This window comes from Protopterus annectens, chromosome 3.part1 (assembly GCF_019279795.1).
Source record: "Protopterus annectens isolate FY-2018-M chromosome 3.part1, PAN1.0, whole genome shotgun sequence".
NCBI classification, from domain to species: Eukaryota; Metazoa; Chordata; order Ceratodontiformes; family Protopteridae; genus Protopterus; species Protopterus annectens.
In genome coordinates, this window is record NC_056732.1 from 1,850,679,697 (window position 1) to 1,850,693,612 (window position 13,916).

A 13,916-nucleotide genomic window follows, 5' to 3' on the forward strand; every position below is an offset into this window, starting at 1 on the left:
AATGATAGTAACTGCGCTCACACAGATTGCGTTATAATGGTCACATGGCCTGAAGGGAAAGCACTATGGAGCTTGTGTGCCTGACTCTATGCGCATACACACATGAAGCAAAGTGTCTGTAGATCATTCAAGGGCTCTGCACCAGAGCATCTAGGTAATTCATTATAAACATTTAGAGGAAAGGGGGAGATAGAAAAAGCAGAAATGGAGAAACGGCAAACAGAAGAATGTATAGAAGGTCAGCATGAAGGATAGATAGGTGGGATGGAAAATGGCTTTACTTTTTAAACAAGTGCCCCTTCTTTATCTTAAGAAGGGTAGGAGTGGAGAGTAGCAAGGAAGAGATGTGGGGCAGAAGGAAGGTACACTGAAGGAGGTAGGGGCATACAAACAAACATAAGACATAGGCAAATACTGACAAGGGAGGCAGTGACACATAAAGATGGGCAACAAAGAAGCGACATGGATTAGCAAATTGTGCAGAACAGATGGTGGGGAGGACAAACAGATGATGGGGAGAGGTGCACATGGAAAGTGAACATGATGGTGGTAGAAATGGAGGGCTAGAGTGAGCCCCAAACTTAATCAGAGGTGAACCTGCTCTGATATCAGTCAACTTCATGGCTGACATCAGGACTGGGTGCTGTCACTGGTAGTCAGATTGTAGGGGCTGGTAAGACACATGACAAGACTACTTGGACAAGGAGATACTCCAAGAGCATAATATAGGTATAAAGCTGCTGGTTTGCTTTAACCTGCATCAACCATCATACTTCTAATTAAGGGATCCATGAAGAGTGCCTCATGCCAGCCTCAGAAGAGGAGCATTCACCTCCACCTCCTGAAAGGTGGCCTCTGTGGCCACTGCTGAGCCCTCTGGGTTATGTTCTGTGGGGTGACCTCCATCACTCATCAGATAGGAAATCCCAGAACAAAATGTACACCCAGTGGTAGGTGTGGCATCTGAATCAAAGAGCAGGGGTCATGCATCATCACTTCCTATGCCATGGCCATTCTTGTGGTAGTACCGCAGAGCTACAGAGCCATAGCATGACCACCTCTTGTAGTAACGAGATGCAACTAGCCAGCACTGTGGCGACCCCTCACAGTAGTGTGATGTTGCTGTGTATTAGCAGCCCCCCCCCCAACAGTAGCTGTGCATGCTCACTCAGTCTACATTACCTAGGACTCCAATAATGAGATGAATGTCATAGCACAGAGTGGGGATGATAGCACATCATGTAACAGTGGTGAGTTAGAAACATTTACATTAAATCACCTTACTAATATAACCACAGACCTTTGGGGACCAGTTTAGTGTGATAAAAGCTGTAGCCGCCATTGTGCTGGAGACTAAGTTATGACAAGCAATGCAGAATCAACACATTGTGGATTCCAGGGACCTTACAGACATATTGATGATCTTATTATAGACAAGAATGGCCCACAGGACTGCAGTGGGTTCAGAAGGGTGCATATACACACCACGGACAGTTAATACATAAGAGGTAAGTGGGATAAAGGAAAAGTGGATACTTATATTAATTGCAAGAGGAGCTCCAATAGTGATAGAAGAAGATAAAATTATAATAATGGCAGATTTGTAGTACTGAGGGGCTACTGGCAAGGGAGGAGGATTCCACTGGCATGTATTTATATTCCACCTAAAACTGCTAGCATGGAGATTAAGAAAATTGTTGGAGAAGTAATTAGCTTTCAGCAAGGAATATTACTTGTAATTGGTGACTGGAATGTGATTTGCAGCAGTGAGGATGTGTCTGCGAGGCCCACAAGGAAAAATATAACAAAAGAAGGTGTAGATTTTTGAAGAAATTTATGAAAATATTTATGAAAATATTTGGCATGGAAGATGTGAATTCAGTAATAGGAGTTCAGAGTAAATTTACATAATATTCCCGAAGATATCTCTCTGAATATTTTTGTTACAAAACACCAGGTTGGAAGGGGTACATTTCAATATTTTACTTGGGTGACCAAAACAAAGCCAGCTGTAGGTAAAACCAGAACTACCTACACCCAGTCATGGGGATCAGGGTAAGGAGTGAAGTGGGTTGAAAATAGCATCAGATAGACATATAACTACTGCAGGGGTGTGGATCATGGTGGGATTTACTCTTGACTAGTAAAGTTTGCCCCAGAGATGCTCTAGCTAAGAAAGACTTAATGCTTCCAATACCCAGACCCCTGTGTCATGTTTTATTACATTTTTCAATGGAAAAGGTATGGGGGATTATTCATGGACTATTGCATTATACCATTATTATACCATGAAACAGTGGAAATGTGTGGAATTGCTTCCTTCTTTGAAAAACATGGGAGTCATGTGGTAAGAGAGTTACTGAGCTCTAATAATCTGATGTGTACTATTTGAATTATACGAGTCCTGATATACATATAATCCTTTCTTTTCTTTCTTTGTAATTGACTTTATTTCACAAATTACTTTTTTCTTATGTTATACATTGTTTGGAGTCATGCTTATTACTGTGAAAGGAGGAGCTAAGGGCAGGACACACCTTCAATGGCACATTTAAAAGCCAGGATTGAGCCAATGGACTATGGCTTATTTATTATATAGTTTTGTTTCTAATTTTAGCTAGTAGTATTTGGATTTAGTCAGATGGTTGAGTTTGAGGGTGGGGGAAGTAGACATTTATTTTTTCCCTGTCTGCGGAGTACGAGAAGAGGAGATGAAGGCCCCACCAAGGCAGACAGCCAACTACGAGTTAAAATATAAAATGAAAAAATCGTAACAGACAAAACTAAGAACTCCAAACTACTGATTTTACTAAAATGACAAAAACACTATTACTACCAGTAGCAGTTTACCTACTGTGTGACTGAGGTTCCACTTCAAAATACTGACTTTCAAGATACCTAAACTCAAAATACTGAGACCAAAATCTCTAAAGTTCAAAATACTGAAAACTCAAAATACTGAAAACACACAAGATACCAACACTTATTATATTCCAGCACAAGTACATACAGAAACAAATATAACACAAACCACACTACTATTCTCCAAGTATAAACAGGGGGGCAAGCCCCCCCTGCAGCCCCCCCTGTAGGGGTCTGCGACCCCCACACCCCCTGCTACTTATATATATTAACTCCAAGATTGCACTTTAGTGTAGTGAAGTGCAATCTTGGGGTTGCTATATTGAAGTAGCAGGGGGTGTGGGGGGCACAGCCTCCCACATGAGGGGTGCAGGGGGGCTTTCCCCTCTGCTTATACTTGCAGAAGAGTAATATGTTATTGTATGTAGTTCTGCTATAGTTGTTTTGCTGTACTGTGGTTTTTTTTTTTTTTGATATTTTGAGTTTCAGTATTTTGAATTTTCAGTATTTTGAGCTTTAGAGATTTTGGTCTCAGTATATTGAGTTTATGTATTTTGAAAGTCAATATTTTGAAGTGGATCCGACTCTGAACATAGCTCCTGGGTTAAATCCTTAAAATGGAAGTGGACTTATTTGGTTAATAAATGAATAAAATAAATAAATAAATAGGATGTTTATGTGTGTATCAAGTTATTTGTGGGTGAGAAAAGTACCTTCAGTGAGAAACTGTTGTTACAGAGGAAGGTTTGAACTTTAGTGAAGTTGTTAGGATGCTTATGTTGTGCATCTATTAGATGAGGATGGTTTGGGGAAGTTGCGTGATTCTGAGTGACAGGCATAGGTACAGGAAAATAATATGGAAAGGTGGTATTATGTATGAAATGGAATTTACTGTCCGTGCTTGAAATTGCTCCATTTCTGGTAAAGGTTGAGTAGTGTGGAGCGAATGTTGTAATGCAATTTAAGTTTGGCAGAATTAAAGCCAGTGAGGAGTAGTAACAATGCGGGGTAAGACTATGATGGGGATGCTGTTGGGGGTAAGACTATGATGGGGATGCTGTTTTAAGGCAGGGGATTAGGATGTATATGCTAGAAAATGCAAGGATGATAAGGCAGAGAGAGAAAAGGGGGGGGTGTTTGAGTGGGAGGGCAGATGGTGTCAGATTGCAGCTGTAGTGCTTATGATTGGTACCACATGTTAGTCATGTGGATGTCTGAGATTGGCATGATAAGGACAAGGAAATGATATGGGGGTGAGTGTAAATAAAGAAAGTGGGTAATTATGGAAAAAGTGGAGGGGCATCTAGTAAGAAGATAAGAGAAAGTAGAAGGTGATGTTGAGAAGTGGGCGGTGATGGAAACTATGCTATTTATGAAATAAGTGTTAAATTGATATGCTATATTATAAGTAGTGTTACTGGAGAGTTTATGGGAAGAATTATTTCTGGGATGTATAATTCTTTTGATTGCTTGCCAAACAGCTATTTTTATTGGTTTTATGCTGATCCTGAGGCTTTGAGTAAAATTGTTTTTTATCTCGGTTCACATGCTTTTTTTACTAGGGTACGCAGTGCTCCAAAGTGCTGTAGATTATGTTGTCTTTTCTGTTTCGAGTTGCATATCCATGCCTTACCTCGTTTTTGCATGAGAGATCTGGTATTTAAAGAAATCCAGGGAGAATGCTTATTTTTGGCTCTTTTCTTTCTGGCAGGAGCCAAACAGTTTAATGTGTCTAGGAATGTAAAGTTGAATTCATCAATCAACGGGTAAGTAGATGTTTTGCTGGCTATTCAAAGATGCACACACCCACTAATTAACATTGAATTTGTGAGTTGTCCTGCCATTTATTAAAACAGAAACTGTTTGTACCTGTTTCACTACACATTTCTGAACAAGTTTTCAGCAATGTTATCCTTACAGGAATGAGAAAGGGGATGGTTATGCTTAATCAGAAGGAGGCTCTGTAAAACAATGCAGTACCCGTTACTGTATTTTCCTGTTTCAGACTAGCAGGCATTGGAGAAGGTGAAGTCACGTTTCTGTGGTACATTATTCCCGGTGCAGAACAGCTACAACTCCGATTGTTATTTGGTTTTAAGTCAAGCAGAGTCTGAAAATAAATATAGCTTGTCTTTACAATTTTGTAAAGTAGAACTGTAAGTAATGAAAGGACATTTGGCTTTCATCATTTTTCTGGTTTCAGGTATGACAAACTTTGTTTTGATTATTTTTATTAATATTATTGCTAAATGTTTTATAATCATAGCACATAATGGAACTCTGAAACTCGTATTATTTCCTTTCCTTTCAGGCCTGCCATTTTTCGGATATTCCCAGATGTGGTACAATCATAACAACCAGCCTAGTAAGTATTTAGTCATGGGATATTTCTGAGTTTTTATGTTTTTTAAATGTTCCTAGATTAGGCCATAGGTTACAGAAGAAGCAGGTTCAGGGAATAAAGTCATCAAGGGGTTTGAACATCATCCTTCTTCCTGAATATGTTCTGTTATTAAAACGTGTTCTGTTACATTTAAAATGAATCTGTAGTTTTTTAATACATTTTTATGCAAGGAAATCAGTTTCACATTTTTGTTATTGTCTTTTAATGTACCTGTTCCATAGGACTGTGCTGTTAGCTGTTTTATTTATTGTATAGCTGTCAATGTACCTATTCCTATGGACAGTGTTGTTAGCTATTTTGTCTATTGTGTAGCTATTGATGTACCTATTCATATGGACAGTGTTGTTAGCTGTCTTATCTATTGTATAGCTATCAATGTACCTATTCATATGGGCAGTGTTGCTAGCTACTTATATGGACAGTGTTGTTAGCTATTTTGTCTATTGTGTAGCTATCAATGTACCAATTCATATGGACAGTGTTGTTAGCTATTTTGTCTATTGTGTAGCTATCGATGTACCTATTCATATGGACAGTGTTGTTAGCTATTTTGTCTATTGTGTATCTATCGATGTACCTATTCCTAAGGACTGTGTTGTTAGCTATTTTGTCTATTGTGTAGCTATCGATGTACCTATTCATATGGGCAGTGTTGTTAGCTATTTTGTCTATTGTGTAGCTGTCGATGTACCTATTCATATGGACTGTGTTGTTAGCTATTTTTTCTATTGTATCGCTATCGATGAACCTATTCGTATGGGCAGTGTTGTTAGCTATTTTGTCTATTGTGTAGCTATCGATGTACCTATTCATATGGACTGTGTTGTTAGCTATTTTGTTTATTGTGTAGCTATCAATGTACCTATTCCTATGGACAGTGTTGTTAGCTATTTTGTCTATTGTGTAGCTATCGATGTACCTATTCATATGGGCAGTGTTGTTAGCTATTTTGTCTAATGTGTAGCTGTCGATGTACCTATTCATATGGACAGTGTTATTAGCTATTTTGTCTATTGTGTAGCTATCAGTCATCAAGTACAATGCCCCATTTGTCATGTACCTCACTAGACACCTGCAACAACTGGAGAGGCCACAAAAGTACCTCACAAAGAGGATCCTAGGCCTTAAACACTTGTCCTATATGGACAAACACCAAGAAAGTCTAACTATTCTCTGTCTCATATCGCCTACGTAGAGGCATTTCTGATTGACTTACATAGCCATGTCTGACCCAGCTTTGTTAGAAGTGCTACATCTAAAGAAATCCTCCCCACCACATGCTCCAGAGACCTCAACCTCATTACCAAAATCAACAGAGTGTGCTGGAGGGACAGGTTCATAATCCAGAGACTGCCCACGCTATGGAACAGACTTCCCATACATGTCAAGCAGAGCATCTCACTGACTCTCATCAAGAGAAATTTTGATGAGTGGATGGTTAATAGAAAATTCATCCCAGGGATAACTCCAGTGGCTCTACTTGACAGAGGCACTGGGAACTAAGGTCTGGTGGCACGATTCAGGGTAATCCTATGGCTAGGCTTGTAAAGGCTGCTGGGCCATTAGCCTAGTACACACCTATGAACCTATGAATCAATGTACCTATTCCTATGGACAGTATTGTTAGCTATTTTGTTTAATGTACAGCTATCTTACTGAGCTCTTTATCTCTCTTAAAATATGTTGTGGTTTTATAAAGTGTGATATGTGGGTCATTTTGTTTTGTTGAATCTCATTTCACTGAATTTCATTTCACCTCGACCACATCACTGAAAACACAAATTACTGAAAACTCATTTCACTGAATCTCATTTCCCTGAACTGCAGTTAGTATATATGGCACTGTGTAAAAACCTATAAAAAAAAAAAAATTATGTAATTGATCTTCTGCGGGGCTTGTTCCACGTCATGGGTGGGCTGCATCCTTCACACACCTACTACTTTAAATATGCCAAATCCAAGACAGTACAACAGTAGGAGAAAAGGAGAACCTTCCTTATCCCACTGTCATCTGATGTCAGATGTAAGCAGGCCCAATATAGCTGCTGCTTCATATATATATATATATATATATATATATATATATATATATATATGTATATATTTATTTTATCTTCCTCTTCACGGTCTTTTATTGTCGGAGTACTACCCTTTAGTATATACAATCCTAAAATTGCCGCTACTTCTAGCAGGCTTATCTCAACTGTTGTATGTCTATCATCTTCTTTTAATTGAGCGTATATTTCTTTTTGAATTACATTATTAATTTAATTTTTATCCTAACTTACTTTTTTTCTTACTCCCCCTCATGTCAACTGTCAACCCCTCATCCTGGCAGTTGCTTCTAGATCTACTGTATTACTATACCTTGTATTCATGTTCTCTCTGATGGTGTTTTTACAATGTTATTCAAGTGCAATTATGTATTGTAATGTATTATTTTGAAATTTCTGTTGCGTTTGCGTTTTTGTGTTCTACTGTTATATTTAGCATAAGGTGGAGCTTTTCTCCCCTGGCCTCTACTGAAAATGGACATATATCCAGTTAGACTGGCCTGGTTAACAAATGTAAAATAAAGAAATAAATACATAAATAAATATTGTATTTTATTTATTTTACATTTGTTGACTGGGATAGTCTGACTTGCTATATGTCCATTTTCGGCAGAGGCCCAGGAGAAAAGCTCCAGATAACACAGATAGAACATAACAGATATGAGTCAAACATTTTCACAAAGCCCTCTAGTAGGTACTCACAATATACACAGTGTGTAATAGTATACAAAAACAACAGGTTGCAGCAAGCTATTATGAGCAAGAGATGCATACAATATTAATTTAAGTAAGGCATTGAATAAGTAGTGATTAATCAGGGTTAGTACAGGGACAAAGGCAGTGCTCTTTAAAATACTGTTTGAGGCCTGTTTTGAAGAGACTTAAAGAAGGTTCGAGGGTAAGGTTAGATGGAGGTGAATTTCAAGTTTTACCAAAGATGTTGGCAAACAAGGAGTCATCGGCTGAGTTAATGGCTTTGTGCGTTTGGACCAACAGTTTATTGGATGATCGTAGTTGCCTTGAATTACTGTATGGCTTTATGATATTTTTTAGTGCCGGAGTGTTTTCAGGGTGGTACAGAATTTTGTGTGCTACTATAAGCTGATTGAACAGAAGTAGGCTAGGCAGTTCTAGCCACCCGAGAAGACTGAGGTTTTGACAGTGATGTGTCCTATATGTTGAACATATGGCAAATCTTGCAATATGGTTGTAACAGTGAGAGAGCTACTAAGTTCAGTTTTGCTCAAATTGAAGACTATTGGGGAGGCATATAGAAGGGTAGAGAGTAGGTGTGAGCGGGCGATTGCAGTCCTAGCTAATGGAGATAGAAAAGGTTTGCTTCTATATTTGCTCTTTTGCTCAACATTTTCTGGAATTCATAAATTCCAACGCCTTGGATCAACTTATCCACACCCCCACCAGAGGCAGCAATATCTTAGACCTGGTCATTACCAACATGGGTGACCAGTGTTCCACATCAGAGGTCAATTCCTTGCTGGTCAGATCTGACCACAAGCTGATCAGCCTAGACATCCACATCCCGCTCCCACCTCCCCATTAGGGAAACTACCGTAAAAGATTTCTCCAAAGCCAATTTCACTCTTCTTAAGACAGAAGTGGCAAACGTCACGACACCCATGCAGACAGACAATAGAGGTATGACTGCTGAATCCTACACAAATGCACTTTATAAGCACTTACACGAGTGCATGGATCATGCTATCCCTAACAGAACCAAGATGCTAGCCTCCAGAAAAGGAAGCCAATCTGGTGGTTCCCTGCCATAAACAAACTCTACAACAGAAGAAAGAAACTGTTGCAAAAAAGAGTAACATTCCATGACTGGAGGAACTCCCTGGTCAGGCTGAGTAAGAAGCTGAGATCTCTCATAAAATCCTCCAAAGCTAGTTATGAATTGCCACTGATTCTAAAGACAGCCACAAAGCATTTTAGAGCTATGTCAAAAATCTCAATGGCAACACTCAGATCTGCTCTGAGTTACAGCACAATGGCACTAAATATACAGAACCAACTGATATTGCCAACATCCTGGCAGATAGGTTCAGTGCTAACTTTACCCCCCCTCACCCCCTAAAGGGCCCATCTTCATACCAGAAGAATGCAAAGTTCCTGTAATCACAGCTACACAGATAAAAACCACACTCTCCAAAGCCAAGAACACAGCATCCATGGGACATGACAACATCACAGGATGCATTCTACAGAAACTACAGAATGAAATGGCACCCCACCTAAGCACCATGTTCGATCATAGCCTCACCTCAGGCTTTGTGCCCACTGAATGGTGCACAGCGGCAGTTATCCCACTCCACAAAGGGGGACCCCACCACAGACCCAGGGAACTACCACCCCATTAGCCTAACAAGCCTGGTTTGCAAGGCCATGGAACGTATCATCATGGAAATTATAAGAAAAGACATTGGTAATCTCCAAACTCTGGACCCCACCCAGTTCTGGTTTGTAAAAGACAGATCATGTCTCCTAAACCTGAATGACTTCTTTGAAGCAGTCACCAAAGCTGTAGACGAGGGTAAGGTGGTTCACACAGCCTGTCTAGATTTCGTCAAGGCTTTTGACACCATCCCCCACTCTGGAATTATAGATAAACTCACTAAACTAGGTATAAATCCCTATGTCACAAGATGGATTGCCAACTGGCTCACTGACAGAACCCACACTGTGAAAGTAGCAGACTCCAAATCCAACTTCAGACCAGTGACATGTGGAGTACCACAGGGTTCAGTCCTGAGTCCTCTCCTGTTTGGTATCTACTTTTCTGAAGTACAGGCTAACACAGAATGTCTTTGGCTAACAAAGTTCGCACATGACTGCAAACTAGGAGCCATAATTGAAACTCTTAACGATGTAGACATCCTACAAAAGAGCCTCACTAAGACAGATGCCTGGTGTCAAAGCCATGGCCTCAAGCTCAATGCCAAAAAGTGCATTGTCATCCCCTTTGATAAAAACTCTGTACCCATGAGCTACCACATAGGTGGTAGTCTACTTAACACCAAAAGTGTGATAAGAGACCTTGGGACACAGGTGGACAGTAGTCTCTCCTTTGATAACCACATCGCCACAGTAGTCAGGAAATCCTTCTATGTGGCGCATGTCATCGCAAAAGAATTTTCATCCAAGAAAAAAGAGGTCATTGTTTCCCTCTGCTCATCACTCATTGACCTATTATAGAGTACAACACCCCTTTTGGTATGTATTTCAGAAGACATCTACAACAACTAGAAAGGCTGCAGAAATACCTCACAAAGAGTATTACTGGCCTCAAACAGATGCACTACGGAGACTGTCCCAAAAAATTCCAGCTTTACTCCATCGCATATCGCCTACTCAGAGGCGATCTCTGTGAAAAATACAAAGCTATGTCAAACCCAGAGCTGTTGGACATGCTCCACTTAAAGAAATCCCAATCCCTCCGAGCTCCATGCTCTAGGGACCTAAACCTTGTCACCTCAATAAACAGAACATGCTGGAGGGATAGATTATTGTACAGAGACTTCCCATACTCTAGAACAAACTACCTATCTATATCAAACAAAGCTCATCATTAGCACTCTTCAAGAAGAATCTTGATAATTGGATGGGAAATAGGAAATTCACCCCGGGGATCACTTCTGTGGCTCTGCTTGACAGGGGCACAGGAAAATAATTTTCTTGGGCGGAGAAAGCCAGGGTAGCTTTTTGGCTAGATAGAATAAAAACTGCACCAAAAGCACACACACCAAAGATTTTATTTAAACAAAAAAGTAAGCACTTTCGCAACTAACCAAGTCGCTTCATCAGACAGCTAGTAAAATACTATAAAACATTTAAATAAATAAAAGACATGTCAGATGATCAGCGCTGCTAAGGTCATTGGTTATAGTTAATTAAAAAATTATCATGATTAGTTAAATTAAAAACACATGAGTGATGTGCATTGTATAGCCTTACTAAGCTCTTATAAAAGTAAAGAAAGCATTTCACATAACAATAATACTGCACATAACAACAAGCTAACCATTTCTGTATATATCATACTAAAAATTAAAGCTTCCAAGGACATGTTACTAGAATTTATGTGGGAATGGACGTGCTTTCAGAAAAGGTTTAAGGGAGGCAATGCCGTTCAAACCTGGGGGGTTTTCAGCATTAAGCTTCAGTATCCATTCCTGCTCAGTGCTTTTTGTGTGATTCTCAATGTCGCCCCCTCTGATGTCAGGATGTATTACTTGTATCACAAAAAATTAAAAATATGAGTAGGATCGTCACAGCTTACATGGTTAGCTAACGCACTGTTGTCTTTCTTATTTTTGATGTCCCTAATATGTTCAAGCACTCTATCTCTGAACATTCTATTCGTTTTTCCTACATAAAATGAATGGCAGGACACACAGAAAGAGAAGTATAGTACATTAGAAGTCCTGCAGTTGGCAAAGCATTTGCTTTTAATGTTAAAGCCTAAAGGTGGATGGGTATAACTGGTACTAACATGAATGTGTTGGCAGGCTATGCAATGCTGGCAAGAAAATGTGCCAAAGTGATCATTTTTACCAGCATGCTGTGATCTATTTTTATTGCACAGATGCTGTTTCAGTGAGATGTTATTCCTAAATGTAAAAGAGGGGGATTTTCCAATTTTGTCTGTCAACCCAGGTGTTTCTTCTAAAATACTCCAATGTTTTTTAATGATATTGGTATATTCAGTAATATCTCTGGAATATTGAATAATAACCCTAAAACCATTGGTGTTGCACTCCAGTCTCTGCCCTGAATCCAAAGATTGACCTTCACTGAGATATGGTTTGCATCTGCCATCTGAAAGGAAAAGTACTGGCAGTGAAGTGATCAAAGCCAACAGTATAAAAATCAACATATAAACAAAATTCAGAAAACTGAAAACAAAAATCACCACAAAAGTAAACAAACAGTTTCCTTTGGTGATCTGATCTACAAATCCCACCACAAAATCAGACTAAATTTGTCTTAATGGTAGTAGTGTTATAGAAAGCCACTTTGACTGCCTCACACCACCTTTCTAATACTTGTAAAACCTAATCCTGCTCCTTCTGCTAATTATGCACTTTACTTTCGAAAAACCCTTTTGTATTGGTACCCAATGTTTAAGAATAAGGGTGATATGCAGAGCTGCAGGAACTACAGAGGGATAAAACTGATCAGTCACAGCATGAAGTTATGGGAAAGAGTAGTGGAAGCTAGGTTAAGAAGGGAGGTGATGATTAGTGAGCAGCAGTATGGTTTCATGCTGGGAAAGAGCACTACAGATGAGATGTTTTCTCTGATGATATTGATGGAGAAGTATAAAGAAGGTTAAACGGAGTTGCAGTGTGTCTTTGTGGATTTAGAGAAAACATATGTCAGGGTGCCTAGAGAGGAGTTGTGGTATTGTATGCAGAAGTTGGAAGTGTCAGAGAAGTATGTAAGAGTGGTACAGGATATGTACATGGCCAGTGTGACAGTGGTGAGGTCTGTGGTAGGATTGACGGGCGCGTCCAAGGTGGAGGTGGGATTACATAATGGATCAGCTCTGAGCCCTTTCTTATTTACAATTGTGATGGACAGGTTGACAGACGAGATCAGACAGGAGTCCTCGTGGACTATGATGTTTGCAGATGACATTATGATCTGTAGTGAGAACAGAGAACAGGTTCAGAAGACGCTGCAGAGGTGGAGATATGCTCTAGAGAGGAAAGGAATGAAGGTCAGCAGGGCTAAGACAGAATATATGTGTGTGAATGAGAGGGAGGATAGAGGAATGGTGAGGATGCAGGGAGTAGAGGTGGTAAAGGTGGATGAGTTTAAATACTTGGGATCAACAGTTCACAGTAATGGTGAGTGTGGAAGAGAGGTGAAGAAGAGAGCGCATGCAGGATGGAGTGGGTGGAGAAGGGTGTCAGGAGTGATTTGTAACAGACGGGTACCAGTAAGAGTGAAAGGGAAGGTCTACAAGTGGGTAGTGAGACCAGCTATGTTATACGGGCTGGAGATAGTGGCATTGACAAAAAGGCAGGAGTCAGAGCTTGACGTGGCAGAGTTAAAGATGTTAAGATTTGCACTGGGTGTGACAAGGATGGACAGGATTAGGAATCAGTGTATTAGAGGGTCAGCCCAGGTTGGATGGTTTGGAGACAAAGCCAGAGAGGCGAGATTGCATTGGTTTGGATATGTGCTGAGGAGGGATGATGGGTATATTGGGAAAATGATGCTAAGGATGGAGCTGCCAGGTAAGAGGAAAAGAGGAAGGCCTAAGATAAAGTTTATGGATGTGGTGAGAGACGATGTGCAGGTGGTTGGTGTGACAGAGCAAGATGCAGAGAACAGGAAGAAATGGAAACAGATTTATCACTGGGGTGAACTCTAACAGCAGCAGCCAAAACAAGAAGACAGCTTGAACATATGCACAATACACATGCACTTGACTACATTTGTCCGTACTGTAACCTGCCTTCACTCTCACAAACACTTCTACCCCCTAATGACAAAACTTTCAGAATATATGAGGGATTCGCCATTAACTTCCCAAACAAACACATTCCTTAACCATAATAATTTCAATG

At 39.9% G+C, this 13,916-nt stretch overlaps 1 long non-coding RNA gene across 1 annotated transcript in view; it reads left to right on the top strand.

The window, feature by feature from the left end:
- The first annotated feature begins 4,747 nt into the window (after window positions 1-4,747).
- Window positions 4,748-13,916, top strand: part of LOC122798928 — a 30,591-nt gene continuing 21,422 nt past the window's right edge. Inside the window, exons 1-2 of the long non-coding RNA XR_006364351.1 lie at window positions 4,748-5,065; window positions 5,174-5,227. This is a non-coding gene — a long non-coding RNA (uncharacterized LOC122798928). The remainder of the gene's footprint in view (window positions 5,066-5,173; window positions 5,228-13,916) is intronic.